Source organism: Mobula birostris, chromosome 5 (assembly GCF_030028105.1).
Source record: "Mobula birostris isolate sMobBir1 chromosome 5, sMobBir1.hap1, whole genome shotgun sequence".
Classification (NCBI taxonomy): Eukaryota; Metazoa; Chordata; class Chondrichthyes; order Myliobatiformes; family Myliobatidae; genus Mobula; species Mobula birostris.
In genome coordinates, this window is record NC_092374.1 from 119,807,414 (window position 1) to 119,835,050 (window position 27,637).

The window sequence follows — 27,637 nt, forward strand, 5'->3', positions numbered from 1 at the left end:
GACATTGGCTTGGTGGGAGAAGCCAGAAAGTAGCTGTAGAGGGTTGCCTCTCTAACTGGAGGCCTGTGTCTAGTGGAGTGCCGCAGGGATCGGTTTTGGGTCTTTTGTTGTTCGTCATCCATATCAATGATTTGGATGATAATATGATTAACTGATCAGCAAATTTGTGGATGATTGAGAGTGTAGTGGGCAGTGAGGAAGGCTATTATGATTTGTACTGGGATCTGCATCAGCTGGAAAGGTGAGCTGAAAATGGCAGATGGAAATTAATGCAGACAAGTTCAAGATTTTGCATTTTGGTAGGACCAATCAGGGCAGGCCTTACACAATAAACATCAGGGCACTGTGGATTGTGGTAGCACTCTGGGAATACAGGTACATAATTTATTGAAAGTGGCATTACAGGTAGATCAGTTCGTAAAGAAAGCTTTTGGCACATTGGTCTTCATAAATCAAAGTATTGTGAGCAGGAGATGGGATGTTATGTTGAAGTTGTATAAAACATTGGTGAGGCCTAATTTGGAATATTGTGAACACGAGAAAATCTGCAGATGCTGGAAATCCAAGCAACACACACAAATTGCTGGAGGAACTCAGCAGGCCAGGCAGCATCTGTGGAAAAAAAATACAATCTATGTTTCGGGCCAAAACCGTTCAGAAGGACTGGAGCAAAAAAAATGAGGAGTAGATTTAAAAGGTTGGAGGAGGGGAGAGAGAAAAACACAAAGTGATAGGTGACACCAGGAGGGGGCGGGATGAAATAGAGAGCTGGGAAGTTGTTTGGTGAAAGAGATACATAGCTGGAGAAGGGGAAGTCCAATAGGAGAGGACAGAAGGCCATGGAAGAAAGAAAAGGAGGGAGGAGCACCAGAGGGAGGTGATGGGCAGGCAAGTAGATAAGGGGATGGGGAATGGTGAAGTGGGGGGGGGGGGTGTAGTTTTGGTCACCTACCTACAAGAAAGATGTAAAGAAGATTGAAAGAGTGCAGAGAAAATTTACAAGGATGTTGCTGAGTCTGGAGGACCTGAATTGTAAGAAAACATTTAACAGGTTAGGATTGTATTCTTTAGAATGTAAGAAGATTGAGAGGAGATTTGATAGGTATACAAAATTTGATAGGGGTATAGATGGGGTAAATGCAAACAGGCTTTTTCCACTGAGGTTGGGTGGGACTACAACCAGAGGTCATGGTTTAAGGGTGAAAGGTGAAAAGTTGAAGGGGAACATGAGGGGAAACTTCTTTACTCAAAGGGTCGTCAGAATGTGGAAGGAGCTGCCAGTACAAATGGTTCATGTGAACTCGACTTCAACATTTAAGAGAAGTTTAGATAGGTACATAGATAGGAGGAATATGGAGGAGATGGAGGGCAATGATCCCAGTGCAGTTCATTGGGAGTAGGCAGATTAAATGGTTTTGGCACAGACTAGATGGACTGAGGGGCTTGTTTCTGTGTTGTACTTCTCCGACTGCGACTCTGAGTCATCTGTTGATTAAAACAAATTCCCATTGCTGGCTCTCTCACTTGAGATCTTGTGCTACTTAAAAGTACCAAAATGAATATAATTAATTGTTAGTCAATAAATCAATGAGTAAAACAATTATTTCCAACTGAAGGCCAAATAATCTCCAATATCTGCAGTTATATTTTTTATCTCCATTTTTCTATTTTAGGCTGAATACAGTTGATGCTATTGCTAACAGGACTGCTTGTTACAGGCATTAGACTTCATGAATGGAAAAAGATGCTTTACTCAGAACTTCATTCTCACACAGGGAATATCATTATTTCCACAGTTTTTTTAATAGTTTGCGACTGAAAGGTACTAACATAACTGAAGGTTATTGTAAAAGTCAGAGTCAAGCTTGGCTATTTCATCAGTTTTTTTTTGATTTTAGCACAATAGCAAATCTAAGTCCTTTGTCTGATTGAATCTATGGAACAGCTTAAGGTTAACACCCGTTCAGCAATCTTTATTTTTGAAGTGCAAAGCAAGCAATTAGGTTGTGCAAACATTGATAATATCAACATTCTACAGGTCAAACAAAAATGCTCAATAATGCTTTTGTAGACTAAAAATACCACAATATATGGTCTTTAAATATGACACTTGAACTGGATATCTGCCGCATTAAAACAAACCAATTGTGTCAAGATGTACAGAAATAGATTTGGATCTTATCAATTGCCCTTCAACAATATTTTTAAAGTACTTTATCGAAAATACAGATCTATCCATTATTTAGTTGGATGATTCTAAACAGGAGATTGTAATCCAAAGATTCCAAAATGCTCAGCTTTAGGTGACAGAAGATAATGTGTGACAACTCTCTGATATCAAACACATTGGTCTCAGCCCCAGCATTTCAGGTAATTGTGTTCATTGACTGATCAGTGGATCAGTGTGGAAGAGACAAATGGCGATTTTAGATCAGGATTAGGGAGTGAGATTATATGGCAGTATTTAGATGTTCAGAAGTTAAATGTGGATCTTGGAAAATCAGGAACCATGGAGGCAGATGGGTATAGTTGGTGAAGGATCGTCTGTGGGACCAGAAGAGGGTAGAGTTAGGGAAAGATCTGTTGATGGGAATAGCACGATTCTGGAAAGAAGCTTAATATGGGAAGAGCAAGAATACTCCATTTTCAGATGAATTATTTTCTCTTTGGTTTCAGACGATTCCTGAGCCTTAATTCCCTAAGTGCAGTTTGGTATCCCTCTGGTTCTTTCAGCACAAACTAGTCTTAAGGAAGATCTCAAACAATTGTCAGGCTCTATATTTTTAGGCAAAGGGTACTGATATCTGAATCAAGCACAATTTGCAGACTTCTTGATCAATTTTATGGAGTTTAGTAGGTGATGCATTTCAGCCCGGGCATATCGGCATGTAAATCTACATGCAGTGCTCCTGAAATGCATTCTTCCTGATTTCCAATTTGACATCCTTTTAAACAGAAGTAAATGTAACACCCACCCTAGGTTAATACAATGAAACTTAATGTTTATACATGGGGGAAAATGATTGTTAAAGTGAGAGCTGTATACGAGACTTGTTTTTCCCTTATCACTTATTTACCACATAATTTATTGTTTTCTATTTCCTGTGTTAACAAAGAAAAATATATCCAACGTCCTTTCAAAGTTGCTGGTGAATGCAGCAGGCCGGGCAGCATCTGTAGGAAGAGGTACAGTCGACGTTTCAGGCCGAGACCCTTCGTCAGGACTAACTGAAGGGAGAGTTAGTAAGGGATTTGAAAGTGGGAGGGGGAGGGGGAGTTCCAAAATGATAGGAGAAGACAGGAGGGGGAGGGATGGAGGCAAGAGCTGGACAGGTGATTGGCAGAGGGGATATGAGAGGATCATGGGACAGGAGGTCCAGGGAGAAAGACAAGGGGGGGGAGAACCAGAGGATGGGCAAGGGGTATAGTCAGAAGGACAGAGGGAGAAAAAGGAGAGTGAGAGAAAGAATGTGTGTATAAAAATAAATAACAGATGGGGTACGAGGGGGAGGTGGGGCATTAGCGGAAGTTGGAGAAGTCGATGTTCATGCCATCAGGTTGGAGGCTACCCAGACGGAATATAAGGTGTTGTTCCTCCAACCTGAGTGTGGTTTCATCTTTACAGCAGAGGAGGCCGTGGATAGACATGTCAGAATGGGAATGGGACGTGGAATTAAAATGTGTGGCCACTGGGAGATCCTCCTTTCTCTGGCGGACACAGCATAGGTGTTCAGCAAAGCAGTCTCCCAGTCTGCGTCGGGTCTCGCCAATATATAGAAGGCCACATCGGGAGCACCGGACGCAGTATATCACCCCAGCCGACAAGGGCATGTGTAGCACTTCTTACACTTCCTCCCTTACCACCATTCAGGGCCCCAGACAGTCCTTCCAGGTGAGGCGACACTTCACCTGTCAGTCGGCTGGGGTGATATACTGCGTCTGGTGCTCCCGACGTGGCCTTCTATATATTGGCGAGACCCGACGCAGACTGGGAGACCGCTTTGCTGAACACCTACACTGTGTCCGCTTTGCTGAACACCTACACTGTGTCCACAGTGGCATGAACATCGACTTCTCTAACTTCTGCTAATGTCCCACCTCCCCCTCGTACCCCATCTGTTATTTATTTTTATACACAAATTCTTTCTGTCACTCTCCTTTTTCTCCCTCTGTCCCTCTGACTATACCCCTTGCCCATCCTCTGGTTCCCTCCCCCCCCCCGTCTTTCTCCCTGGGCCTCCTGTCCCATGATCCTCTCATATCCCTTTTGCCAATCACCTGTCCAGCTCTTGGCTCCATCCCTCCCCCTCCTGTCTTCTCCTATCATTTTGGATCTTCCTCTCCCCTTCCCACTTTCAAATCTCTTACTAACTCTTCCTTCAGTTAGTCCTGACAAAAGGTCTCGGCCTGAAACGTCGACTGTACCTCTTCCTAGAGATGCTGCCTGGCCTGCTGCGTTCACCAGCAACTTTGATGTGTGTTGCTTGAATTTCCAGCATCTGCAGAATTCCTGTTGTTTGTGTCCAACGTCCTTTTCATCTTTTCAAATTTCTTTGCACTGGTAAGAAATTGAATAGCTTTAACATTGTATATTTTAAAAAATTAAATGGTTATATTTTAAATCATCCCATTGAATGCAGATGGAAGAATGTTTCCCTGGGAAGTGGTTGCCTTAGCTGTGCAGTGAGGGAGAACAAAGGGCAAGAGAGCAATAACAATCCGAATTGAGAAACATGCCAACATTGCTGGAGGAACTCAACAGGCCCTTTGGTGCTTTGGGCCAAGGTCCTTCATCAGGATTCCTAAATTATGTGAACTCAAGCAGCATTCCCAGGTCAAGGATATAACTGAGTGGTTGCAAAACATTCTGATAGATGTGAATGAATCGCAAGACACTTTGGCCCATGTCAAGTAGAGATAGAAAAATACATGAGGGTCCTTCAGATAATATTAAAAAGTTAAGAAAGAGATTTAAGTACATGACCTCAAACATGGCAATCTCTGGATTACTTCCAGTGCCATATGGCAACAAATATACAACCAGAAGAATGGCACGAAGAGTTAAGTGCTCATGCTGCTTTGGTGGGTTAAGAAAGAAGAGGAAAATTGGGAATGGAAGACAGAAAGATTATGCTAGAGCATGGAGTGCAAGTAATTCAGCAAACAAAGGACTTAACTGATAGATGAACAGAAGTTTAATATTTTAGTTATTACTAGAGCTTTACTTAAAGAGGGGAAACACCAACATATACGATTCCAGATTCCAGTGTTAGAGTGTGTTCTGGAGTCAGGGTATATAGCAAATATTAACTTCAGCAACCAATATTCAGCCATGAATACGGATTGTGGATTGAATTCAAAATGTAGTTTGGAACAGGGTAGATTGCAGACCGGGAAATTGGTATATGTCTGCTTATGCATGATGCAATCAATAGCCCATTGCATGAATAATTCTCAGAGACTACAGTAATTAACACTTATTTTGGCTGTGTTGGTGGGAAGATCCAGGCATTTGAAAACTACATGTGACTCAAAAAAAGCATTATGAGGGCATTGTAACTATAGAAATTTTCCTGGTACCTTTGTTCTTTAACCTATAAAAATATGTTGTAATGTTGAATCAGGGAGTCTCTCTCTCTCTCTCTCTCTCTCTCTTTCGCTCTGTCTCTCTCTCTCCTCCTTCCCCCCTTTGTCTCTCACTTTCTCTCTTTCTCTCTCCCCCCTCCCTCTCCCTCTTCCTCTCCCTTTATATCTACCAGCTAGATCTCTCAAGTTCATGCTACAACACCAGGAGTTTTTGACAACAAGGGTGGAACTAGAGGGACTGTGGCAGTATAGCAGTATGGGTTAAAGAAACCTTTATAACGGTGAGAAGGGTGTCATTTGTCAAAAGAATCATTGAATTTAGTTACAAGGGGAAAACAAAAGTATAAATAAGGGGTAGTCATGTTGTTGAGTGTGTTATATATCTTCAAACAGTACAAGGATGTGTAGAGAGCAAATATCGGATATTAATCATTAAAACAGTAATAGCAAAGATTTTAATTATCCTAATTGAACGGTAACCAAATCAATGTTAATACTTCAGAAAATACAAAGCTACTAACTTGAATTCAGTAAAATTTATTTGTTTAATATGCAGTAAGTGAATATGGGGTGGAATGGAAAATTAATTGAGGTGTATAAAATTAGGGTCATAGTGTCATAGAGCACTACAAGCACAGGAAAAGGGCCTTTGGCCCACCTAGTCTGTGCCGAACCATTAATCTGCCTAGTCCCATTGACCTGCACCCGGACCATGGCTCCCTATGCCTTTCCTATCCATGTGCTTATCCAAATTAGTCTTAAAAGTTGAAAAACCACCCAGCATCTACCACTTCTGCTGGCAGCTCATTCCACACTCCCAACACCCTCTGAGAGAATTCCCCCTCAGGCTCCTCTTAGACATTTCACCTTTCACTCTTAACCCATGACCTCAAGGTGTAGTCTCACCCAACCTCAGAGAAAAAAGCCTGCTTGTGTTTACCCTATCTATACCATTAATACATTTGTAGACCTCTATGAAATCTCTCCTCAATCTTCTATGTTTTAGGGAATAAAGTTCTAACCTGTTCAACCTTTCCCTATAACTCAGAACCTCAAGTCCTAGAACATCCTTTTAATTTTTTTCTGCATTCTTTTAATCTTATTTTCATCTTTCCTGTAGGCATGTGACCAAAGCAAGTAAAATGCACCAAATTAGGCATCATTTAAGTCTTATTCACTTTGAACATAAGATCCCAACTCCTGTACTCAATGCATTGATTTATCAAGGCCTATGTGCCAAATGCTTTTTTATGATGCTATCTACCTGTGATGCCACATTCAATGAATTATGGATCTGTATTCCTAGATCCCTCCGTTCTGCCACACACCCCAGTGCCTCACTGCTCACCACGTAAGACCTGGTTGGTCCTCCTAAATTGAAACATCTCACTCTTGTTTGCATTAAGTTCCATCTTGCACTCTTAATCCTATTTTTTCAGCTAGTCCTGACCCCACTGCAAGCTTTGGTAGTCTTCCTCACTGTCCACTACATACCCAGTCTTGGTGTCATTTGCATATTAGCTGATCCCGTTTACCAGATTATCACCCACATGGTTAATATATATGACAAACAACAACCACTCAGCATTGATCGCTGCGATATACCACTAATCATGGGCCTACACTCAGAGAGGCAAACATTTGCAACCACCTCTGGCTTCTTCCTGAAACCAAAGTCCAGTCCAATTTATTACCTCATCCTGAATGCCTCGTCTTAGTTCTTCACCAATCTCCCATGCAGTACTTTTTCAACAGCCTTGGTAAAGTCCATGTAGACAACATCCACTGCCTTACCTTTATCAACTTTCCTGGTAACTTCCTTGAAAAACTCTGGAAAATGGCGTAGACATGACTTAACCTCACACAAAGCCATGTTGACGATCCCTAATTCATCCCCGGTTATCCAAATACTTATATATCGGATACCTTGCAGAGGGATCAAAGGGGACATGGAGATAAAGTAACTGGCACAAGGATTAAAGATGAGTTGAGCATTTTCTTTCAGGTGGTAAGGGTCTGGTAATGTCACTACTTTCGTATATGGCCCAGGTGAGGATCGAGAGACACTGAAGCAGGTTGATAGCTCACAGACTGTAATGCAAACAGAGTTAGAGGGAAAAGAAAACAATAAACACTAGGCAAATAACTAAAAGTCTCAAATGGTAAACAAAGCCAACACTGCGACTGAAAGGAATATAAAACAACTACCGTTAGTCTTCAGTCAGTTGACTCGACAGTCCAGTTTCTCAGGCGAGGTTGAATGCAAGCAAGCAGCAAAATGTTGCTGTGTTTTGTTCAAGTCACGACAAACGCCACGACTTAAATACAATGAAATAATAATTAGCTGATACGTGCATATTCATGACTGCAATTGACGTATCTGCTGTGCTGCTGAATCTGTGGTTGTAACAGGAAATCATTACCTCTGCGAGAAATGGAGGCAGAATGCTCAACATATTTAAAATGCAAATTGATAATTAAATAATTGTGAGGAGCTCAGCGGCAGAAACCTGAGCTGTAAAGTGGGTTAAGCTAGGTATGTAGCTCTTTCTCAACCAGCATGGACATGGCTGGCCAAGTAACTTACTTCTGTGACAGAAATTTTCATGCTGATCCATAACCAACCATCATGTGTTTTCCTTTCTTCTAGAACAGGGGTTCCCAACATTTTTTATGCTATGGACCAACACCATTAAGCAAGGGGTCCATGCACCCCGGGTTGGGAACCCCTGCTCTCCAACTAATGCTGACCAAGAGTTCAGTTCTGTAAGCTGGTACATTCATACTGCTTCTACCAGGAAGACGTGGGAATAAACTTTGTAACACTTTAGCACAGAAATTTGTAACTGCCACAGATTCCTGTACGTGGATATTATGGTAGATTAAACATAGCACAGTAAAATGGAGCATTCTATGTCTTTCAGATCATTTTGTCATGTAATAAATTAGGTAACTAAGCAATATTTTACAGTATATTTTTGAATATTTATAGCATGCTTAACCATGAACCTATATCCAAAATTTATTAGATTGAAAACTTTGGCAGCCCAAATCATTGTCATAAATTAGACATAGAAAGATCCTGTAAAGAATAATGACTTATTGATGCCATGTACTGGGTAATACATAATATGATCAACCTACATCCTCAAGTAATTTTGTAATGTCATATTTAAATTTCATATGAAAGCTTGTAGCGTGCTGGGTTCTCATATTACTCCTGCTGCCCCAGTATATCATCCTGGAAGGGTAAAACGCTAAATGGCATAGTGCAGCAGTTTAATTCAAAACTGCACTGTAGTTCTATAAATTCTTCACACATTAAACATGTCAAGAAATAGAATTCACTCTATTCTGACGCTTGACATTGAAAAATGCAGTAATGGGATGTCACAAATTAAATTGAAATGTCCGCAAACCAAGCAGGTACTACATACTTTTTAATATATCCCCAGGAATATCAAAATTACAGGTGGAAGAAAAGACCAACATCAATGTAGTTTGCTTTCCTCAGCTTTGCTGGAAACTAGATGAAATGATAAGGGAGCTGTTGACAGATCATGGTAACCTTTATCAATTAGTCTACAATAGGCCTAAAATGACAATGGAAACACCAGCATTGGATAACTTAGAACAAGGATCCAAAGTCACTGATTCCTTCCTAGTAAATGTACTCCTTATATGTAACACTGAGGTCTGTGTCTTTCTGAGCACAAAGTACTTGATTACACCCTATATTTCTATATTATAATCTGAGATTTGGTATTTACAAATCCAGTCAAGATTCAGCAGATGAAGTTTTATTTTTAAGACAACTGTTGAGTTCTTAAACAAAATCTGTTTGATGATACCAATCCCATTGCTTGTTGAAGCAGACCTACTGCATAACATTTCTCAAAACTAAATACTAATTGGCAGTCTGTGCACTGTATCTAACCTGAGAGCACCTGACATAGCCTTTAAGTGGGAAAAGACCGATGTTTCACACCTCAAACATAAGTAATGATGAGGAGAACATTTTCTTGTCGAGTAGAGGATTTAATTGAATATTTTAATTAACGATAAATTTGAAGTTATGGTTTGGTTAATTATAATGTCTAGTGAAGCAGTAATTGTCTTTTTTATTCGATCTTTTACACTTAGCAAAACTCGTCAGCACTAATTTGAAAATACTGAAAATCAATTGGTTCCCATGAGAATATTCCCTGACACCAGCTTTAATAAAAAATTATCAAAGAAGATGTGGCTGACAGAGAGATTTCACTTCAGAGGAAACTGTTGTGGCCAGTAAGCCATATGATCAAGATTATCAGTTTTGATTTAAAAAACAGAAGGACATATTTAGAGGGCAGCATATTCCTACACTGAATGTGTAATTCCCATGCTAAAATACAAACGTTTGAGGGTAGGACCGATCAGGGATAATAAAGGACACATGTGCCTGGAATCGAAGAAGGCAAGGGAGATTTGTAATGAATAATTTGCTTCAGTTTTCACCATTAAAAGGAAGATTGATAAATGTGTGATCAGCATGGAACAGGCTAATATGCTGGAACATGTCAAGATTAAGAAAGATGCAATATTAGAACTTTTGAAAAATATTTTGTTAGATATGTTCCCAGGGCCAGATTGGATATACAGTACCCAGGTTACTAGGGGAAGCATGGAAAGAGATTGCTGTGCAGCATTTGTGGTGATCTGTGTGTCCTAAGTGGCCATGGCAGTAGTACCCAAAGATTGGAGTGCTAAACATTATTCCTTTGTTCAAAAAATGTAATAGGGATAATTCTGAGAATTATAGACGAGTGAATCTTATATCGTCGGTTGACAAACTATTGGAGAGGATTCTTAGAAACAAGATTTACAAGCATTTAGAGAAACATCATCAACATGGCTTTCTGAGGGTCAGGTCATGGCTCATGAGCTAGATTGATTTTTTTCTGAGGAAGTAACAAAGCAAATTGATGAAGGTAGAGTGGTGTATATAGATTTTAGTAAAGAATTCAACAAGGTTTCCCCATCTCGGCTCATTCAGAAAGTTAGGAGATACAGGATCCAGGGAAACATGGTTGTGTGGATTTGAAATTGGCTTTCTCACGGAAAGCAGAGGGTGCTAGAAGATGGAGCATGTTCTGCTGGAGGTCAGTGACTAGTGGTGTTCCACAGGGATCTGTTCTGGGACCTCTGCTCTTTGTGATTTTTATAAGTGACGTAGATGAGGAAATGGAAGGGGTTGTTAGTAAGGCTGCCAATGACACAAAGGCTGGTGGTAATCTGTATAATGTATAAGGTTATAGTAGGTTACAACATGACATTGATAGGATGCAGAGTTGGGCAGAGAAATGGAAGATGAGTTCAATCCAGAATAGTGTGAAGTGATACAATTTGGGAAGTTGAACTTGATGGCAGAGAACAAAGTTAATGGCAGGATCCTTAGCAGTGTGGAGGAACCGAGGGACCTTGGGATCCATGTCCATAGATACCAAAAAGCTGCTGTCCAAGTTGAAAGGGTTGTTAAGAAGGTGCATGGTGTGTTGGCCTTCATTAGTCATGGGATTAATTTTAAAAGCTGCAAAGTAATATTGCAGCTCTATAAAACTCTGGTTATACCACATTTGGAGTCTTGTTGAGTTCCTCTCTACACCTTGTGGTGCATCGGTTAGTAACCTTGCCATTACTTTAGCATTTGTCTGTTTATTTTTTTATGAGGTCAAGTTGCCAGCTCAGTGTTCAACCCAGCATGGATGGAAAGTAAGCAACAAGCAAGCTGACTTGAATCCAAGACCTCTCACCTTGAATTCCCTTGCAGATGCCACCACACACGTGGCCAGCTATTTAGAGTATTGTGTTCAGTTCTAGTTCCACATTATAGGAAAGCTGCAGAAGCTTTGAAGACAGCACAGAGAAGATTTACCAGGATACTTCCTGGATTAACGAACATGTCTTATGAAGAAATGATGAACGAGCCAATGCCTTTCTCTTTGGAGTGAAGGAGGAAGAGAAAAAACTTGATAGGTTTGTATAAGGTAAGAAGAGGCATGGATAGAGTGGGCAGCTGGTGTCTTTTACCAAGGGTGTCAATGACTACTGTGTGAGGATATACTTTTAAGGTGATTGGAAGATGGATGTCTGAAGTAAGTTTTTTATACAGGCAGTGGTAAGTGCTTAGAATGCACTGATGGGGTTAGTGGTAGAAGTAGATACATTTGGAAAATTTAAGAGACTCTTAGATAGGTTTATGTATAAAAGAAAAATGAGTGACGATGTGTGAGAGAAATGTAAGATTGACCTTAGAGGAGGTTAAAAGGTAAGCACAATATCATGGGCCAAAGTGCCTGTCCTATACTGTTCTAATCTATGTTCTATATTCTAAAATGTCAATGTATAGAATGTCCACTTTGCATCCACATTGAAAAGGGTTCATGATGTTGTTTGAGTTAACAGAAGTGGAGGCAGGGAACACATATGGGAGTGGTGTTGAGTAATAGTTCTACAGTGAGGACTGTAAGCAAAATTCTTAGCCTTTTCTTGCATATCGCAAGATATTTAAAAGCCTCTGTGGATAAATGAAGGACCAGAGGAAGCAGTAGAGGCAGATACAATTTCAAAATGTTAAAGATATTTAGACAAATGCACAGATTGACAAGGTTGAGTGAAATATGGGACAGTCTGTACTCTTCCATGTTCTATGTAAATATAGGCAATTGGGACGAGATCACTAGGCAACTTGTTCAGCATGGACAAATTGAACTGAAAGGCACTTTTCTGTGCTGTGTAGCTCTATAATTCCATGACAACAGGCACTAGCTTTCCTCATTCCATTAATCATAGAATCATTGAAATACCTGATGCAGTTGACACTGAAGGAGATCAATCAGCCTGTATGATCATGTTAGCCAAAATTAGAGTTAGTTAGTTTTCTCTCCATTCTAGTTTCTCAACCCAACGCTCATCCAAATAAATTTTAAATGTGATGGGGGTCTCAGCATCCATCACCCTTCTATCAAGAGTGTCCCAGATCTCCACTACTCTTCAAACAAAAAAAAACTTCTCTAATTGCATCTACGTCCGAATTACTAATCTTACAGATAAGGGAAATATGTTCTCCTGTTCACTCTGGCTGTACTTTAAGAGACCCAATACTAGTTCATTTTTTGTCTCAAAATGCTCTAGTAAATTAGTACACACCAACTTCACCTCCCTATCCTCCAGGTCCTTCTCCTTGGTGAAGAGTAATGTGCAGCACTTACTTAGGACATCTCCCACATCTTCCTCGTTATGATCCTGCACCTTATTGCTTACCTGCAGCACACTTTTTTGAAGCTCTTGCAGTTTATTTTCCATCTATTATTGTTTTACCTTGTACTACCTCAATGGACTGTGTACTGAATTGATCTGTCTGAACAGTATGCAGGACAAGTTTCTCACTGTACTTCCATATATGTGACAATTTTCTTCTTCTACTTCTTGGACATTAGTTCACAATGGAACAAAGACCATTGATGACCTCCCATCTCCATCATCCAAAGTCGATGGTATGGTTGGAGTTTATCAATGTTTTGTAATCCATTGTATCCACCGTACAGGTGATTGGTCTATACAGCTTCACCAGAGCCTTGTTAGCCGGCCTTACCTATTTTCACCTCTCACGATGGAGATGTGGGGTTGGACTTTACGAGGCATATGTGACAATTATGAATGAATAGTAATATTAAATAAATAATAATAAAGCACATGTTCTCTTCTTTACCCTGGAGTGGTCCCACCCACTCCCTCTTTATCCACTTACTTTTGATATCTGCCTGGAATGCCTTGGGCTTCTCTTCAATCCAACTGCACCACTCTTTAATGGGCCACTCCTTGTTGGAAGCCGAAGCTCATGAGGAAATAAGACAAAGAAATAATGCCGAAATGTAAAATTGTCTTAGCTGTGGAATAAGTTGAATATGCAATACTTCACATTATATATTTCCCGACATTAAACTCCATGATCCATGATGGGGAGTCACTTCAGCACTCTGCAGAGATAACAAACCAAAGCCAGCCACACTACAAATTAGGGAAAATGGAAAGTAGGTTATTTCAGAAGTGTCCATCAGAATTCCTATGTTTGCTTTCATTACCTGACTAGGTATGACGTTAGGGATGACTGAAATGCTGGCTAAAAAGATAGTTAAGTCTAACTAGTGAATAGATCTCTTCTTAACTGTTACGTCATCTTATTGTAAATATTCTCATACAGTATATGTATGAATTGCTGAAATTGGAGTAGTGCTGGGTGTTCTAAAAGAATATTCACATGGGAGCATAATTTTACTTACTTCAATTAGATGGAGCTCTGTCCATTATACATAGCTTCCCTTGGGCAACTATGAGGGTGGGTGTCTGCTCTCCAAGCAGAAATATCTAGTTGCATGAATGCTAATTAAATGTGCCCAGTCTTTTTGTAAAATTTAGAGTAGTCCGCTGTCAACTGCACTTTAAGTCTTTACTCATATTGACAGATGAGACAAAGATGCCTAAAACTGGGTTTCACCACATTTTGGTGTGCTAAACATGAGCTGTTTATGGGTTGGTGCCCAACTGGTTCCCCTGCAAAATGTGCAGAATTATATAAATACACCCTCCTATGGTGTTTTGCATACATAATGTGCTAAGATAATATATGAGCAGTTTCCATAAGAAGCTGTGTAAGTAGTTCAGCTCGATGATGTCATCGTTGGACTAAAAGCCAGGAAATGTAACAGATTTTAGAAATCCATCTTGGTGCAAGAGCTGCATCAATGTCTGCCACAGGGCAGAGAGGAAATGCAAGGGAATAACCTCTCTGTGTCTGGGTATGTCTCACTGAAATGTTCTGATCATATGCCATGCTGTGAGAAGACCTTTGCCACTGAATGGGGGGTGTGAGCTGATCAAGGGGGAAGTAATTGTAGCATAAGCTCAAAAAAGATTTATATTGTGCAGCAAAGAGCGAAAGAACCAAGTTGGTTACGATTTCCAGGGTATCACAAATGGAGGATAACTGATACCGTATGCAAGGTAACAGTGTAGACTATTTAACTGAGGATTCATTGGTAATCCTTGTGTTATATGTTCATTGTTTTTTATAACTGATCACTGAAAGTCATAGGTTGTACTACACTCCAAATTACGCCGGTAATGTGTGATATCATTATGCAACTAACATCAGAAAATGACAGGGACTAAGGCAAAATGCTTATGGAAGAGGCAGGAATTTTGCAGTTTCAGTTGGATGTGATGGTTAGTGTGATTCATCTTGGGTAAAGTTAATTTTGGATCTGATTTCCACATGAAAAATGCCAAACTTCAGTCACCTCAAAACCAGCCACTGAGTGTGGGAGATCCTGATTCTGTGCCATTGCAACTAAAGAGGGGAAGAATGTCAATGAAAGTTTTGTTTATTAGGATGAGTTGTGCCCCACAGCAAAACCCAATTTAACCCTAACTTCATTACGAAAAACTTACAATGTCCAATTCAACTACTAACTGATACGGCTTTGAACAGTGGGAGGAAACCAAAGCACTCAGGGAAATCCACAGGGAGAACGTACAGACTCTTTGCTGAGATGGCGGGGGAATTGAACTCTGAATTCCCATGCCCCGTGCTGTAATAGCAGCGTGCTATAGTGGCATCCATTGCCACTCATCAACACAATTCGTTGCCTCACTGTATAGGTATGGCTACATATTGAGTGATTTTTCTGTAATTTCCAAATTTGAACAAAATCAACTTGTGGCTAACTGCAAAGATCAAAGCCTGTTCATAACCCAGAACTGACCTCTAATGACCACTTTATCGATAATCGCTGAACTAACTCTGCAGCTGTGGCCCGCAGCCATCAGCACTTTCCTTTGTGTTGAACTGCATCTGTGGGTGCGGACTCACTTTCAGGGACTTTGTAGTTAATGTTCTGTGTGTTATACGTTTACTTTTGGATTGTTTGCATGATTTTTTTCACACGCAGTGTATTTGACGGTCTTTGTTGCGTGTGTGTATTCTTAATGGGTTCTACTGTGTTTTTTTTTGTTTTGTGGCTGCCTGCGACAAGATGAATCTCAGTATTGTATACAATATACCTGTATCTGTTTTGATAATAAATGTACTTTGAACTTAGTTATTTCTAGAATAGAAGCATAACATGCTGGAAGCATTCAACAATTTAGCTCTGCTGAAGGGTTGTTAGCCTGAAATAGAAACATAGAAACATAGAAACATAGAAAATAGGTGCAGGAGTAGGCCATTCGGCCCTTCGAGCCTGCACCGCCATTTATTATGATCATGGCTGATCATCCAACTCAGAACCCCGCCCCAGCCTTCCCTCCATACCCCCTGATCCCCGTAGCCACAAGGGCCATATCTAACTCCCTCTTAAATATAGCCAATGAACTGGCCTCAACTGTTTCCTGTGGCAGAGAATTCCACAGATTCACTACTCTCTGTGTGAAGAAGTTTTTCCTAATCTCGGTCCTAAAAGGCTTCCCCTTTATCCTCAAACTGTGACCCCTTGTTCTGGACTTCCCCAACATCGGGAACAATCTTCCTGCATCTAGCCTGTCCAATCCCTTTAGGATTTTATACGTTTCAATCAGATCCCCCCTCAATCTTCTAAATTCCAACGAGTACAAGCCCAGTTCATCCAGTCTTTCTTCATATGAAAGTCCTGCCATCCCAGGAATCAATCTGGTGAACCTTCTTTGTACTCCCTCTATGGCAGGGATGTCTTTCCTCAGATTAGGGGACCAAAACTGCACACAATACTCCAGGTGTGGTCTCACCAAGGCCTTGTATAACTGCAGTAGTACCTCCCTGCTCCTGTACTCGAATCCTCTCGCTATAAAGGCCAGCATATCATTCGCCTTTTTCACCACCTGCTGTACCTGCATGCCCACTTTCAATGACTGGTGTATAATGACACCCAGGTCTCGTTGCACCTCCCCTTTTCCTAATCGGCCACCATTCAGATAATAATCTGTTTTCCTATTTTTGCCACCAAAGTGGATAACTTCACATTTATCCACATTAAATTGCATCTGCCATGAATTTGCCCACTCACCCAACCTATCCAAGTCACTCTGCATCCTCTTAGCATCCCCCTCACAGCTAACACTGCCACCCAGCTTCGTGTCATCCGCAAACTTAGAGATGCTGCATTTAATTCCCTCATCCAAGTCATTAATATATATTGTAAACAACTGGGGTCCCAGCACTGAGCCTTGCGGTACCCCACTAGTCACCGCCTGCCATTCTGAAAAGGTCCTGTTTATTCCCACTCTTTGCTTCCTGTCTGCTAACCAATTCTCCACCCACATCAATACCTTACCCCCAATACCGTGTGCTTTAAGTTTGCACACTAATCTCCTGTGTGGGACCTTGTCAAAAGCCTTTTGAAAATCCAAATATACCACATCCACTGGTTCTCCCCTATCCACTCTACTAGTTACATCCTCAAAAAATTCTATGAGATTCGTTAATTCCTTTTCTGTTTATGTGGATGCTTTCCACTTTGGAAAGTTTTATTAGAATTTTCAGCTTTTTTTCAGGTTTTCCTTGTTGAAATGGGATTTATTCTCAAGCAAAGATTAATAATGTAGTGTGATGTTAGTTTATTAATTGCTGTCGGTGAACAGGGGGATACTGGGTTAGAGTTAATTTGCTTTGCAATTAGTGACGCTATCGAGTGTAATGAGATTAGCAGCACTGCTGTCAAAGAGGATGCTGCAGTTTTGTTCTATCTGCTTAATAGCCAATCCCTATTGGTGCCAACTAATGGATTAAACTGGATTAGTCATTGCAGTTTACAACTGTAAATGTACCATTCTACTCAGTCCAGGACAGGGAGCCATTTTAGAGCTGATTTGGGTCACCCTGACAGACAGTCAAGAAGCACAATCCACTTTAATACCCAAATATTCTAACTACATGCTTAGGCATGACCCAAGCAGGAATATTATGAAGACCAATAGATGGGAATGAATGAGAATCAATTAGGGAGTTTAAAGTAAAAGAACCTTTATGAGGCAGTGGTCATATGATAGAATTTATCCTGCAGTTAGAGAGAGAGAAGGTAAAATTGAATGCAACAGTATCAGAGTTGGACAAGACTAACTACAGATGCATGGGAGAGGAGCTAGCCAAAGTTGATTGGAAGAGAACACAAGCAGAGATGACAAGAGAGCAGCAAAAGCTGGAGATTCAGGGAATAATTTGGAAGTCCCAGGATCGGTTCATCTCAAAGAAGAAGGAGTATTCTCAAGGAAGGCTGAGGCAACTGTGGCTGACAATGGAAGTCAAAGACAGTTAACAAGGAAAAGCGAAGGCATATAATATAGCACAAATATGGGGTGGGGGGGAGATGAGGTACGAAGGTAAACTAGTCAAAAGTATAAGGGAGAACAGTAAAGACTTCTTTAGGTATGTGAAGAGGTAAAAATTGGTTAAGACCAAAAGTTGGACCCTTGAAGACAGAAACGGGTGAAATTATTATGGGGAACAAGGAAATGGCAGATGAGCTGAACAGGTACTTTGGATCTGTCTTCACTAGGGAAAACACAAACAATCTCCCAGATGTAATAGTGGCCAGAGGACCTAGGGTAACAGAGGAACTGAAGGAAGTCGCATCAGGCACAAAATGGTGTTAGGTAACTGATGGGACTGAAGGTTGATAAATCCCCAGGGCCTGATGGTCTGCATTCCAGGGTACTTAAGGAGGTGGTCCTAGAAACCGTGGACACATTGGTAATCATTTTCCAATGTTCTACAGATTCAGGATCAGTTCCTATGGATTGGAGGGTAGCTAATGTTATCCCACTTCTTAAGAAAGGAGGGACAGAGAAAACAGGCAGTTATAGACCAGTTAGTCTGACATCAGTGGTGGGGAAGATGCTGGAATCAATTATAAAATATATATTAGCGGTATATTTGGATAGCAGTGGCAGGATAGGTCCAGGTCAGCATGGATTTACAAATGGGAAATCATGCTTGACTAATCTTCCGGAATTTTTTGAGAATGTAGCTATGAAAGTGGACATGGGAAAGCCAGTGGATGTAGTGTACCTGGACTTTCAGAAGGCCTTTGATAAGGTCCCACATAAGAAGTTAGTATGCAAAATTAAAGCAAGTGGTATTGGGGGTAAGGTACTAACATGGATAAAAAATTGGTTGGCAGACAGGAAACAAAGAGTAGGGATTAATGGGTCCTTTTCAGAATGGCAGGTAGTGACTAGTGGGGTACCGCAAGGCTCGGTGCTGGGACCGTAGCTATTTACAATATACATTAATGATTTAGATGAAGGGATTAAAAGTAACATTAGCAAATTTGCAGATGACACAAAGCTGGATGGCAGTGTGAAATGTGAGGAGGATGTTATGAGAATGCAGGGTGACATGGACAGGTTGGGTGAGTGGGCAGATGCATGGCAGGTGCAGTTTAATGTGGATAAATGTGAGGTTATCCACTTTGGTGGCAAGAACAGGAAGGCAGATTACTATCTGAATGGTGTCAAGTTAGGAAAAGGGGAAGTATAACGAGATCTAGGTGTCCTTGTCCATCAGTCACTGGAAGTAAGCATGCAGGTACAGCAGGCAGTGAAGAAAGCTAATGGCATGCTGGCCTTCATAACAAGGGGATTTGAGTATAGGAGCAAAGAGGTCCTTCTGCAGTTGTACATGGACCTGGTGAGACCACACCTGGAATATTGTGTACAGTTTTGGTCTCCAAATTTGAGGCAGGACATTCTAGCTATTGAGGGAGTGCAGTGTAGGTCCACGAGGTTAATTCCCGAGATGGCGGGACTGTCATATGTTGAAAGATTGGAGCAACTGGGGTTGTATATTCTGGAATTTAGAAGGATGAGAGGGGATCTGATTGAAACATATAAGATTATTAAGGGATTGGACACACTAGAGGCATGTTCCTGATGTTAGAGAGTCCAGAATCAGTTTAAGAATAAGGAGTAGACAATTTAGAATGGAGTTGAGGAAAAACTTTTTCACACAGAGTGCTGTGGTTCTCTGGAATGCTCTGCCTCAAAAGGCAGTGGAGGCCAATTCTCTGGATTCTTTAGAAAAAGAGTTAGATAGAGCTCTTAAAGATAGCGGAATGAAGGGTTACGGGGGAGAAGGCAGGAAAAGGGTACTGATGGATGATCAGCCATGATCACAGTGAATGGTGGTGCTGGCTTGAAGGGTTGAATGGCCTACTCCTGCACCTATTGTCTATTGTCTATAAATTAGTGGGAAGCAAAAGGATTTGGAAGCTTTTAAAAACCAACAAAAGACAAATAAAAAGGCTAAGGAGAGGAAAATGAAATATGAAGGTAAGCTACCCATTAATATAAAATAGGAGTTTTAATATGAAAGAGTAAGAATCTTGTCTTCAGAAATATAAAGAGTTAAGAGAGGTAAGAGTGCACATTAGTCTGCTGGAAAATGTTGCTGAAGATGTAATAATGAGGACAAAGAAATGGCGAACAAACTCAGTAAGAATCTTGCATCCATCGTCACTGTGAAAGACAATCGGCAATATGCCAGAAATTTGAGAGTGTGTGAGCAGAAGTGAGTGCAGTCGCTATTCTTAAGGAGAAGGTGTTTGGGAAGCTGAAAGGTCTGCAGGTAGATGAGTCACCGGTGGACTACACCCCAGGGTTATGAAAGAGGTAATGAAAAGATTGACTTGGGAGGACTGGAAAATCACAGATGTCACTTTATTCATTAAGAAGGAAGGGTGGCAAAAGGAAGGAAATTATAGGACAGTTAGCTCAACTTCAGTGCTTGGCAAGTTTTTATCCGTTATTAAGAATGAAGTTTTGGAGTACTTGGAGGCACTGTCAGCCCTGGCAGGCACCTGCAACCTATTTAAATACAGCTCTCATCCACAGTCCTTGCTCACCCATCAAACCAGTCAGCTTCAATGAGTTCCTCCTAGCCTTCAGTTGTCTTGTTGCCTTGTTGTGTTAAGTATCCATTCTCTCTTATTTTGTGGTCCTTCGTTGCTTGATATTTTGCAGTTGATTATTAAAATTTTCGCTCACTACTAAGTCATCTCCACTTCTCTGCTTTTGGGTCAAACTCCTCTGCATGTCCTGACAGGCACACAATACAATAGGCTGAAGTTAGAATGGTTTCCGTAAGGGGAAATCTTGGGTTTCTGACAGAGGAAACTGAAGAGATTGTGGAGATATTAGTAATGATCTTTCAAGTTTGTGGATGACATGATTGATCAAAAATCAGGTAGTTTTGAGGAGGCAGGGAATCTGCTGATGGAATTGGACAGATTAAGAAACGGACAAAGTGGCAGATGGAATACAGTGTAGGAAAGTGGATGGTTATTTATTTTGGTAGAAAGAATAAAGGCATTGACTATTTTCTAAATAGGGAACAAATTCAGAATTTGGATTTGCGGAGGGACTTGGGAGCCCTAGTGTAGGATTACACTAAAGGTTAACTTGCAGGTTGATTTGGTGGTAAGGAAGGTGAATGCAATATTAGCATTCATTTCAAGAGAACTAGAATAGAAAAGAAACACTTCATAAGGCATTGATCAGACCACACAGAGCACTGTGAACAGTTTTGGGGCCCCCTATCTAAGAAATGATTTGCTGGTATTGGAGTTGGTGCAAAGGAAGTTTATTAGAATGATTCTGGGAATGAAAGTGTTAAAGTATGAAAATGTTTTCATGGCGCTGGAGTACTGTACTCTCTAGAGTTCAGAAGAATGAAACAGATTGCATTGAAACCTTCAGAATATTGAAAAGCCTAGATGGAGTGAATGGGAGAGGATGTTTGCTAAAGTAGAGTGTCTAGGATCAGAGAACACAGCATCGGAATTGAAGGACATTCCTTCAGAACAGAGGTGAGGAGGAATTTTGTGAGTCAGAGGATGGTGATTCGATGGAATTCATTGTCACGATCAGATGTGGAGCGCAAGCCATTGGGTACATTTAAAGCTGAAGTTGATAAGTTCTTGATTAGTAGGAGCATCTAAATTTATGGGCAAGAAGGTAGTAGAATGGGAAAATAAATCAGCCATGGTCAAGTGGTGGAGCAAACTCAATGGGCTGGATTGTCTAATTCAGCATCTACTGTACATCTTATAGTCATATTGTGTCAGCTATCCCCTCAGATACTTCCCACTCATAAATATTGTGCAATCAAAGGATGGGATAGGAGTAGAAGAAACTCTGAGCAGGGTATGAGTCCTAGATGGCTCCAGAAAGATCGTCCTGTTGCTTCTGGCCCATGGGAAAGTTCCATTTCTTATCTGGACCTCCCGCTGCATTGAACCAGCTTTCCCGTTTTGTTGGGAACTGGTTTACATTGACAGATAATGACTTCTGCATTACAATGACAGCTTTCCTTACTTAGAAAATGTTATTCAGTGGTTTTCCATTAACATGATGCAATTGAAACCTCTACACTGTGAAATCCATCTTTCTTTATTCTTTATGTGTAAGACTTAATCATCACCGAATGTAGAAGGCTAAAGCTAGCCAATATAATGGATAATTTTAAGTAGAAATTAATCACGAGTAATTTTTAATATATGCTTATTTCATAACATTTAGAACAGACAGTGCATATCTAATAAACTGTGAAATATCTGCATGTTGAAAAAAGGCTGTGTTTCTGTTTAAGGCTTATTTCATAAGCAAATGGTGTTTGTCCATCATTTCTGACGATAACAGGAAGACTGTGAGGGAGAGTTTTTAAACTGGAAAAGCCATGGTACCGGGGCAGTTCAATCTGGGTCTAATGGTATGAAAAGGCATCACAAACTGGGGTCTTCCCTGGTTACAGTGGATAACTGGGGCATCTTCTGTGCCTTACCGTGGCATTGCAGAACTGCCTTCCTGGCCATTGGATCTCACTATAGGTCTGATCTGCCCAGTCTACCGGAACTGACTTTGCATGCTGGGACAGGCATGTCCCTATCTGACTGATGTATGGGGCCACCGGGTACCTAAGTTAGCCCGCCTATTTGGAATGTGACCGCTGTCACATACACACAGTTAACTGGAGCCTCAGGTGAGAGCTGAGTGTCCAGTGGGGGTCAAATGTGCGTGAGCTACCCTGGAATGGACACAAATGCATAAGCAAATGCAGCAGTTTAAATTTGGACTAATTTTCTTATCACCCATTAACTGTTCTTAGATTACCTTCAAGTATGATAACCAACTGAATGTACAACTAATTAAAGTTCACACTAAACACACTGAATTCCAGGTCTTTTTTTGAAAATTGTTTTTGAAGTTGTTCCTACCACCTTCTGAGGTGTTGCCATTCAAATCATAACATAAAAATGTATTTCTCTCCATTTTCCAAGTAATTCGATGTTTAACTTGAACCATTGTGCTCTATGTATGATCCTTATGGAAGTGAGAAAAGATTCTTCTTGTCTATTCTCTCAAAATCGCTGTCATTCTACCGAAAATAGACAGTTTGCTCTTCAAGTTTGTGACCCAATTCTTTATCATTTACCCAGACCAACACATTGAATTTAGTTGCTGTCGGTTTATGCAATATCAAAAAGAAAGGTATTGGCAAAGGAAACTCTTCCTTCTGTTAGACATGAGTTATATTAATCCAATCTGACATTACAAGCTCGCAACTTTACTGATACGAGGAAAATTTAATGGTCAGTGGGCTAATGACTGCTGTATTCTAAACTACAGGCATGGGTTGGTAAATGCAGTGAAGATGTCAATACTCATCTTTGTTATGGAATGAATAAGTATGCTTGTGCAGATTTAAACTCAAAAATCCCGAAGTTACAATCTGACTTATCCTGCATCTATGATAAAACCTCAGCTTTAATATCAACATAAATGTGGGAATTTTTAATACTTATCTGCTAGAGAACCATGAAACTTGACATAAAATTACTACATTCAGAACTGAGTGAAAATGTAACAATGTGGTTAATGGTAATTTCATTAATTTTACAATTTTGGAGTTATGTGAAGCCTTAGATCTTTATTAACTTTTATATTGTGTATATTTTCATATATCTGTTTTAACCCTGTCTGTATCAATTTGAATTTCCCTTTAGAATGGAATTTAAAGTTAGTTTAACTTCAGATGCTGGGTGTTTCGGGGGTAAATCTTCAATCTGAATGGTTGAAGAAGGTCATAATTACTTAGTCTGCTCACATGCAATATCCTGCAGAGGGAGACATGCTGGATCAGATGACATATTAAAGCCAATCTCCACTCAAAGTGGAAAAACAATTGTGACCAACTGTCAGCAAGACAAGTGCCTCTCTTTCACCACTGACGGCAAACACAATGACAAAATCTTCTACATATCTACACCTGTAATATCCTGTTCATCTTTTTAAAGGAAAATGTGCAAACTAGAACAGCCAGCAAGATAATATCAATTACATCTGTAGCAAATTCTGTTGTATATTCTGTGAAAAATGAAATATTAAAATTCAAGACAATGGTGTGATGTGATGTAATGCAAAAATAAGCAGGTATAAGAATAATTCTCTCTGTGCCTCTCCATAATAGAATTTAAAGCAGATTGTGAAAAATTGCCACAAAATTTTATGGACTTCTGCCAAAACTTTAAATTGGGATCAACAGAATATGTATAGGAATAGAGTAATTTCAATGATTCGATGGTTCCTTCTAATATCAGAGAATGTATATGATAAACAACTTACCCCTTCTCCTCCCCTCACTTATTCAAAGCAGAAAGTATCAGCGCTCCCACCACCCACCAGCACAGCTCCAGAGTTATACAAATGACAAAATTAGCAACCAATTCAAGAGAGCAGAAACAATTCCCTCATCAGATTTCATGGTTAGTGGAGCATGGGGTGGGCAAGGGGTGTTGGGTAGTTTAGCATTGTGAAATTGGTGATGTAACTTTCAACATAGCCATACAACCTGTAATTGTTTTCAGAAGACCATGCATTTTTAGAATAACCTGCCTAATTTTCCTTGTATTGAGGTCAGCAGGATGTAAGTCCTACAACCAGCAAACGCTCCATTCGAACACAGGATTTCACTGTTGGAGGTATTGAAAGTCACTAATCAAAACAACTTCACCCTGTTCCCAAACATTTTAATAGTCAAATGCTATTGTATTTTTTGTGCACTAAAAGGACCTTTGCCAATTGCCCCTGTGTAATGTTGTCTGATAATCTTAAAATGAATATACGTGAAAACAATTGCATTAATAATATTGCACCAAAAACAATCAGTAGCTTACAGCTTGTGATAAACACTAGTAAATTCCCTTTTGGGTCCAATGTGGCATTAAGCCAATAGTTAGAATATTAAGGAAACATCTTATATTTTCATACAGAAAGAGGTAAATTTGGTATGCACATGAGAATAGCAGACAAACTTATCTTGTTAGAAAGGTGATATTGAACCCAAACCTTTATTTGTATGTTAAGTCCCTGCATGCATACCTTCACCTGCTAAATAAACCCAGTGGTTACTTTATTAGGTACACCTGTACACCTGTTCATTAATGCAAATATCTTATCAGCGAAACATGTGGCAGCAACTCAATGCATAAGAACATACAGACATTGTCAAGAGGTTCAGTTATTGTTCAGAGCAAACAGAAAAATGGGGAATAAATGTGATCTAAGTGACTTTGTCTGTGGAATGATTGCTGGTGCCGGATAATGTGGTTTGACTATTTCAGTGGGGTGAAAAACAAAAAAAAAGACTTCCAGTGAACTGTAGTTCTGTGGACTAAAATGCCTTGTTACTGAGATAGGTCAGAGCAGAACAGCTAGACTGCTTCAAGCTGACAAGAAGACCACAGTAACTCAAATATCCATGCATTACAACAGTGGTGTGCAGAAGAGCATCTCCGAATACGTAACATATCTAACCTAGAAGTGGATGGGCTATAGCAGCAGAAGACCACAAATTTATATTTAGTGGCCACTTCATTAGGTATCTCCTGTACCTAATAAAGTGGCTATTCAGTATATTGTGCACAAGCCAAAAAAAAAGATTGCAATTACAGAACCTCTATTTATCAGACAAATAAATAAAGTATGTGTAAAGAAGTTCACTTCTTCTTCAAGTCAATTGTTCCATCATTTGTTACCTTCAAAGACTTCCATATTACAGATGCAGGCCATTTGCCTAATCCTTAGCCTTTGCCTAAGAAGAGACTCAGCTGAATATAGACAAGGTTCAAGCTACTGGCTTGAAATCACTAATTACATTTTGCCTGCTCTCTAATTTGCAGTATCTGAACTATGTTTCATTTGAAAATTCCAATCATCACTTCTGCTCCCCTGCCTCTCCAACTATCTCTTCCTATATCTTGTCTCCTGAAAAAATAAATAAATGTGTGATTGTTATTTTTTTTCCTAATGAGAATGCAATCAACTAATTTTGTTTGTTGTTGTATTGAAATGCAGGAAGCTTCAGTTTAATTGTAATATTTATACAATATATTTGATGTCTACTTATACAAGGGGTGATTGATAAGTTTGTGGCCTAAGGTAGAAGGAGTTAATTTTAGAAAACCTAGCGCATTTATTTTTTCAACATAGTCCCCTCCTACATTTACACACTTAGTCCAGCGGTCATGGACCATACAGAACTTGGAAGTGTCCACAGCAGGGGTGATTGATAAGTTTGTGGCCTACGGAGAAGGAGATGAGTTATTAATTTCAAACTTTCTGCATCATCACTCAAAGAGTTGAACTGCTTGTGTATGTAACGAGAGCTGTATAACTCATGTCCTTCTACCTTAGGCCACAAACTTATCAATCACCCCTGCTGTGGGCACTTCCTGGAGGTCCAAGATCCGTATGCTCCACGACCGCTGGACTAAGTGTGTAAATGTAGGAGGGGACTATGATGAAAAATAAATGTGCTAGGTTTTCTAAAATTGACTCCTTCTACCTTAGGCCAGAAACTTATCAATCACCCCTCTTATTTCCTACCTTCCAGCAAAGTTTCTGACTCATTTTCAAAGAATTTTAGACTTTTCAAACAGTGAAGCAGAAGAATAGTGGTGGGCATTCTATCAATTCAACTATGACATATCCTGGGAAACCAGCAATGTTGCAGTTGACAGTTTTGCCATTGTATTAATGGGCAGCTATCCAATTCAGTCATCTATATTTATGAAGATGTTGGTTCCAAACATATTTCATTTCATGGTGCCAATAACCGCAATTTTCTTAGCAGCATTATCAAAGAAATTGAAATCATTGTAACTGACATTGATTTGTGCATTAAGGAAACAAGTTAGCCGAGAAAGCAATGTCATCATGCAACCTTTTTGTACCGATTTTTGACACTCTTTTTATGAATGCTGTTGTTCTCCGAACATTGTAAGTTCAGCACTGAGATGAGTTGGATCACGAAGCAAAATTGCCTGATCATCTGGATTCAAGGTTAGATTCTAAATTATAGATTTTTTTCCCTCGATAAATGCAAATAATGTCTTACATCAGAGCCCATGGAGCAAGAACTGAATTTCAATATCACTCCTGAGGAAAGGAATGAACTTGACAAGCCATTTCCTCTCAGAAATAAACAAGATATAAAGCATTAAAGTTTCAGGGCCTCATCAGAAGAAGTCACCAGAGAGAAAGAAAACCAAAGAAATGGAATATAATTTATTCTAGATTTAGGTAAGAACAATTAATTTACCAATATTCAGTAGAAGTTCTTTTTTTCTCAGCTTACATCGTTGAAAAAATATGGTAATGGCTGAGGATTCAGTGTTGGTCAAAGTGAGGTAAGGTTGAGTGTATGAAAATTGACCCATGATTGTTTCTCCAATGTAATACCAGGAGATAGTTGGGGAGGCAGGGGAGCAGACATTAAACTCCACCAAACGACTTGAACAGTTACACAACATACAAAATTGATTTTAAGTCAGATTTTAAACCTGTCTGAGAATTGATGTCTTTTTATTCAAAGAACAACATGTTTTTGACTAAAAATAAAAGCAGAAAATGCTGAAGTCGTTCAAAAGGTTAAGCAACATCTTATTCAGATTCAAAACCCTTCAACAGAACTGTAAAAGTGAGA